The sequence below is a fragment of the Enhydra lutris genome, unplaced genomic scaffold, assembly GCF_002288905.1.
Source record: "Enhydra lutris kenyoni isolate GAN:26980312 unplaced genomic scaffold, ASM228890v2 scaffoldscaffold14, whole genome shotgun sequence".
NCBI lineage: Eukaryota > Metazoa > Chordata > Mammalia > Carnivora > Mustelidae > Enhydra > Enhydra lutris.
The window spans coordinates 23,215,396-23,222,439 of NW_019154098.1; positions in this window are offsets into that span (position 1 = coordinate 23,215,396).

Here is a 7,044-nt window from a genome sequence, read left to right on the forward strand (position 1 = left end):
TCAGGCAGGCAAGTGTCCCAGTAACCTCATCCCCTAGATCACAATGGTGAGGGTCTATTTTTCTCTTTGATGCGTGCAGCTCCCATTATTGCTAATGAAAGGTCTTCATGTGCATTAAGGGGAAACTAGATCTCTAATGAGACACAGAGAGGAATTGCAGCTGATGATTTCCACTTCTAGCCCACTGTACTGTAACAGAAATGCACTCTGAAGAGGCAATGGGCCAAAGAAATACAAAATGCATGTGTTGACTACATAAAATATCTAGTCTGGTCTTAATGGCCGGGTGGTATTGTTTTGGCTTATAGTCTCTGGTATTCCATACCTGCTGAGGGGGACCTTTATTATGGAGGTGAAAGACCCAGATACTTGAAACAAGTGAAGAGACTAGTTATAATGCACTTGAATCCGCTTTTAAGAATGATCTACATTAATATATTATTTTACAAATCCTTGCTCGTATATTTTCTCATTTAGAATGGGAACGAGGACAAATACATTATGAAGCCAGTGTGCTTGGTACTAAGAATACTAAGGGAGTGAGAAACATGTAATTCCTGCTCAAAGATGATGAAACCAGACTTCAAAAAGGTGATTGATTAAAGCAAACATATTCCTAGGTGGCTGGACGTGGACTGGAGCTCAAGTCTTGAGTCCTCTTACCAGGACTTGGCACAACTTCCCTTCACAACACAGCTCGAGGAAAATAGTTCTTATTTAAACGTAGATTCGGGGTGCCTGGGTGGCTCAATGGGTTAAGTCTCTGCCTTCGGCTCAGGTCATGATCTCAGGGTCCATGGATCGAGCCCCGCATCAGGCTTTCTGCTTGGTGGGGAGCCTGCTTCCCCCCCACTCTGCCTGCCTCTCTGCCTACTTGTGATTTCTCTCTATCAAATTAAGTAAAATCCTAAAAAAAATAAAAAAAAAAAAAGCCACACCTCACAGATTCCCATTGTATCTTCTCCTCTGTGGTGAGCCACTCTCTCCTGTCCCTCACCAATTTCGGGAAATCACTTCACCCTCTTCATTGCAGTGATTGACTGCAGCCTCTAAATTCATAGGCTCCCAGGGGTCAGCTCCCAGGGTCTGTCTCATGGAGCCCATTCCTGATTGATGCACAAGAAGTGAGATTGAGGGGTGCTAGTGTCCATTCAGGCTCATACCTTGAGTAGAGGATGAATATCTAACCTCGTAACCATTTGCAATAACAGGGCTGAGTAGCGCAGGGAAGAGCAGGGGAAGAAGCAGAGAAAAGGAAAACATGCATCCAGGTTCTTTACACTGGATTTTCCGTTTCTAGTCCCTCTCTGTCCATTTGTCTTCCTGCCTTTGGTTCTCATAAAAGCATATTTGAATCTTCTTAATAACACTTTTTTTTTCCCCTTCAGCACCGTTGAGTTGGTTTCTGTTGCTTTTAATCTCAAAAATACCTAACCCAACTCGTGCATACTCCAAGGCTTATTTGCTGTGAGGCCTAACAGATTGGAGAAGGTGCAACCTTAAGAGGTAATAGGAGAAGAAAGGTTACTTTGCAAATACTTTAATAGAATTTTAGAGCAGGAGGGGACCTAGCCAGATCTCTTGGCCACTACAAACCTCCCATTCACAGATGTGGAAACAGGCACCAAGAGTGTTAAATATGATTTCCAAAATAGCCTAGATTGTTCGCTCTTTTTTAGTATTCTGTGTCTTGGTTTTTTTTTTTCTTCTTTTTATTGATTTGATATTTGTATGTATGGCCAGATGATCAAAATGAGTTAAGTCTAGTTAACATTTGTCACCATACATAATTAGAAAATTCTTCTTTTGTGGTGAGAACTTTTAAGATCTATTCTCTCCGCATCTTTGAAATATGCAATATAGTATGAACTATAGCCTCCGTGCGGTACGGGACATCCCCGTGACTTATTTTATAACTGGGAGTTTGTACCTTTTGACCCCTTATGCCCATTTTGCTCACCTGCACCCCCCATCGGCATTTTATAAAGAGCTCAAATGCTGCGCAGTAGACACTCTTTCCGTTAGGGAAATGCTCTCTGATGCAGTGAGGTGTTGATGTGTGTTTCTGCAATGTTTGGAGCACAAAGGTTGCACATTCTCCAGAAGGAGTTAGGGGTTGATTAAAAAACTCTTGGATATCTGGGTCACCTTGACTGTCTCATCTGGGAAGTGGATGGAAGAGGTGAATTTTTGCTTCTTTGCTGGAGATTGGTGGTGTAAGCAGGTGGTAGGGTATTCTAAATTTGGTCTGAGATGAAAACATTTCAAGCAAATGAAACTAAGCTAGATTCTTTTGACAGTAAAGGATTTCTTTAGAGATGCAGATGTCAATTTTACCAAAGTACAAAGCTGCATTGCATAAGTTGAGGGTGTGTGTGTGCAAGAGCTGCTACTCCTAACAAAACAGTTGGAGAAGTATAACTCACCTTTGCCTTTGCCTTCTGAACTTAAGATGAAATGCTGTGTGGAGGCCATTCCCTCCCACTCCAAAACTTAGGGAAGGAGGGAAGATAGAGCAATTTGTTAGGAACAAAGACATTTGCATTTGTGATCTTCACGTCATTCTGTTCATGCTTCTGTGAATTCACAAATGTACGGAAATTCAGAAATCATCTGGGGTAGGAGAGGGAGAAAGGGAAGGTGTTGATTTTGTATTTTCATGAGACCCTGATGTGGCAAATCTCAGATGACAATCTCTCATCTTGTTTCAACGGACTGTGGCAGTCGTGGGGCTCTCTGCTGAAAGTGATTAGAGGCTGGCCATGCACGTCCTCCATGGATTCTGAATAAATTCAGTGTTAGCAGTAAATCATTGCTTCCGATTTAAAGCACACTTGGACAAAATGATTATTTTCTCCTGATGATCTCATGTACTAGATGCTTGCCTCTCATTACCTCTCAGAAGAAAAGTCAACCAACCTACCAGCCAGCCAATAAGAGTGGCATTTCTCCTTAAAGAGAATCGAGTGTTGCTTACCCTGTCCATTTAGCACTTTTGAGTCTCTATTTACGTATAAATTGGCAGCTGGGCTTTAGCTCTGCAAGTGAAGCATTGTTGTGGGATGAAAGAGTCATCGACTTAACACTTAAAAAATGGTGATCTCCCTGGGTTTTCCTGTGTTCTGTATTAATGTTAGAGCAGCTTCCGGCATTCATTCAGACAAATGAGCCAGATACTGGTTCATACCCCGCTGGGAATGATAGGGTCCTATGCGTCCTGCCCCTCAGGGGGCTTACCCAAGGGCAAGTGGTTCTCTAAGTGTGGCCCCTGAAGGAGCATCATCCAGAGCTTGTCCAAAATGCACCTTCTCATGCCTCAAACCTGCACTTTCACAGCCACCCTGGGTCATCCCGGTGCTTGCTGGAGTTTGCTCTGGAACAGTGGTTCCTGAATCTGACTTTGTGTCATAAATGCCCAGAGGGTTTTATAAAAGTCGGGTCCTGAAATAAGGCCTGGGAATCTGTTTGTTTATTTTTCTGTTTTGTTTTGTTTTTTAAGTTGCCAGAGATGATTTGGGGAAGACGTTGCAATAAAGTAGAGAGTAGCCCCTTCTGTTGAAATTGAAGGGTAATCGGCCAGGTCATGGAGAAGGAAGGGGATGCCAGGCAGAAAGAACTCAGGCCTGAGGGGGAGGAGACAAAAGGTGGAAGGAGTCACAGGTCCAGAGACTTGCGAGCTGTGCCTGGGGACCTTCCCTGAGAGTCACCAGCATTGGAAACCACGTGTACAAGGACCCTGATACAATAGCAGGGGTTTGTTTACCCAACGGTGATCCCAGGGGCCACCTGTAAGTGGCTGTGTCATGTGCTACAGCAAGAAGGACAGCAAGTGTGTGTCACTCCACAGCCCTGTGCCCAGCAAAGCTGCAGTAACATGAAATCTGTGTTGAATCTTGGCAGCGGGAGGGAGAGGCACTGTGACAGTCTGCCTCCTGTGTTCACCCTCGGTTTCCCCTAAGGATCAAAGAGCCAGATTTTTTCAAAAAGAAACAAAACAAAATTCAAATAGGTATGAATTATTATTATCACTATTTTTTTTTATCAAAAGTGTAATTGTTAGACCCAAATCCCGTAATTTATGATGAAAGCATGTTGATCTTGGAAGAAAAAATAATCATGCTGTTCCCTGCGTTTGTGTTGAGTCAAAATCACATGCAATTCTGTTTGCCCTGATATCGCCAAAACATGACCCATTTAATCTCGGGAGAAATTTCTTGGGTATTTGAGCACCATTGGTAGTGTTACACCAGAGCATGCAAAATATTCAGCATTCAGTAAAAGGATTTCTTAAGCACTTTTACAGAAATGGCAGGGGGAAGTGCATTTTTAGCAAACTGCAAAGTCTCAGCCCAAGAGCCTATTCAGAATGGAGGCTTCATGGACCACCTGGGGGAAGGCGTAGCCACATACCTGGAGGCAATTGAAACAAATCACTGGAGACATTAAAAATAGAGTTCTCTCTCTTGCTGCCAATATCCCTTTCTTCCTCTCCACTTCAACTTTTTTTTTGTAGTGTTTTCTGAAACTGTCTTTTTTTTTTTTCTCCTTAAGGAGCATATAGAAATTTAGATTTAATTTGTTACAGCTTGCATTTAAAACTCTGGAAAAATGAGAAATAATTGGAAGATAACGGTAGCAGCTGCCTAACCAGTTGTTTCAAAATATGGCAATAAAATATTAAACTTGAGACTTGCTATTTTTGTGCATGGATGTCTGTCATTGGTTATGATAGATTTCCAACCTCCCTACCAAGTTAGTATTTTAGGAGGGGGTAGGGGAGGATGCTTATGATAAGTTATGGACTTAAATATTTTTCCTGGACAAAATTTGTAATAAATGAGGCCCTGCCTGTAAACTTTACATATACTAGCAATTACTCTCTTTTAAAAAAAAGTAGGGGGAAACAGCCAAGCACATTGTTTAATTGACCTGGACTAAAAGGCAGCCTCGGATTTTGGATACTACCTTTGGAAAAAAGCCTGCGACTGATTCGGCACATAAATCCTAAGAACTTGGACTTAGAGGGAGAGTGAGCAGTTCTGATGGAAGATGCAGTTTATTTGCATTACAAATGGGAGGTATGGGATGGGTAAAGTGTATTAAAGGAGCATCCAAAGCCACACAAGGATGGAGTTTCATTATTCCTGTAAATGGAATTAGCCTGCAGCAACAGAATGGACTATTCAGGTTATTTTAGTGAAAATAGAGTTCCATTTGCCCATGGAGCAAGGTGCAGTGTGTCTCAAATCGGGCATGCCCAGAGCAGTTGTGTGGGCGTGCTGGAGGGGGCAGGAGACGGTGGCATTGGTGTTCAGGGGAATGCGGACCGCAGTGCCTGTGAAATGTTGCAGCCTCTTAGATGGAGATGGAGGGACTGGAGGTGTTTCCCTAATGTGTCCCAAGGAAGATTAGTTTTGTGGGATATTTATAGGTGCTACCTGGGGCGGAAATCCTGAGAACTTTTCCGGTTACATTAACTTGGGAAAAGCTTGCTTAAACAGCATTAGATTGGGTTCTTCAGGATTTGCACAACGTTTAATACAAAAAGTGAAGTGTAAAGTTTCAAGCAGCAGCAGTATAGCTCGTGGCTGCCCGGGGCGCAGAGCCGGTTAGCATCTGAGTACTTTCACTTAACTGTGCCGATGTTTTCATATCTTCAAAATGGACATTGCTAGGATCCGACCAACAAAAAATGGCAATTTAACCTGATTCAGCCCAGTTCCGTTAGTCCACTATGTATGTGTGTTGTGACGCCCAGCTTACAAGATTGTTGGGAGAATGACACAGGGTGATGGGTGTAAAGCTCTTCACGCTCACAGCAGCAAGCATTCGTGGACTGGTGGTGTGTGGACTCTGGGGCCAAACAGTGTGACCAGGCTATCAGTAGCTACTCTAGCAGTAGCTCCAAGGATGGCTGTGGATTCCAGGGAGGGTTTCTAGAGAGCTGGGGTTACCATGCTTTCTATAAAGAGCCTCGTAGTAAATATTTTAGGCTTTGTGGGCTAGAAGGTCTCTATGGCAACGACTCAGTTCTGCTGTCATAGTGGGAAAACAGCCGTGTGTAAGAAGACGGGTGTGGCTGTGTTCCAGTAAAACGTTATTTATAAAAATCAGGCGATGGTCTGTATTTGGCCCCCGATCTACAGTTTTCTGACCCTGACTTTAGGCAAAGGAAAGCAGTGAGTTGTAAAGATAAGACTGAATTGGGTGCGTGGAGACCTAGGTTTTGTTTCTGGATCTGCTACTGCCTGTCAGGTTGACTTCTTTGAGCCTTACCTGGTTTATCAAGTGACTTTGTATTTTCTTCCCTAATAGTCATAAACTAAGGAGAGCATGGGAGGAGAGGCCAGAAAGGCAGTCTAAAACCTGTGCAGTAGTTTTCTAGGGCTATTATCGATTCACTTATTCATTTGTCCAGAAGTTCTTTTTTAGCACCCTCGATGGACCAGGGCTTTGTGGAGATGTTTGCGAATAAGATATTACCCTTGCCCATACAGAGCATGTGTTCTCTTGGGCTATTTATTTTTGGAGTGTAGCTATGATTTAAATGGAAAATGGTGCTGTAAGAAGTATTGACTCTTCACTTTTTACAGAAAATCCTTTGTCCTGAGAAGAACAGAGCAAGGTAAATGAGAGGGTGAGTTCTTCAAATATAGAGTTAGTCTAGAGAAGGGACTGACTTTTCCCAAGTGACTCAATGGGACTTAGGATGAAGTCAGGCTTAGTTGGTATTTGAGCTCTAGCTGCAGTCTTGTGTATAAGAATACTATATTCTGTTTATACAGCAGACTCTGCCTTTAGCCACAGATGTTTCCGGCACCTGGTTAATTTATCCAGGAAAGGCCAATGCTCATTAAGGCTCCCGAGTCCCAGAGCTAAGTTTTCTTTCTTTTTTTTTTTTTTAAAGATTTTATTTATTTATTTGACAGACGGAGATCACAAGTAGGCAGAGAGTCAGGCAGAGAGAGAGGAAGGGAAGCAGGCTCCCTGCTGAGCAGAGAGCCTGATGCGGGGCTCGATCCCAGGACCCTGGGATCATGACCA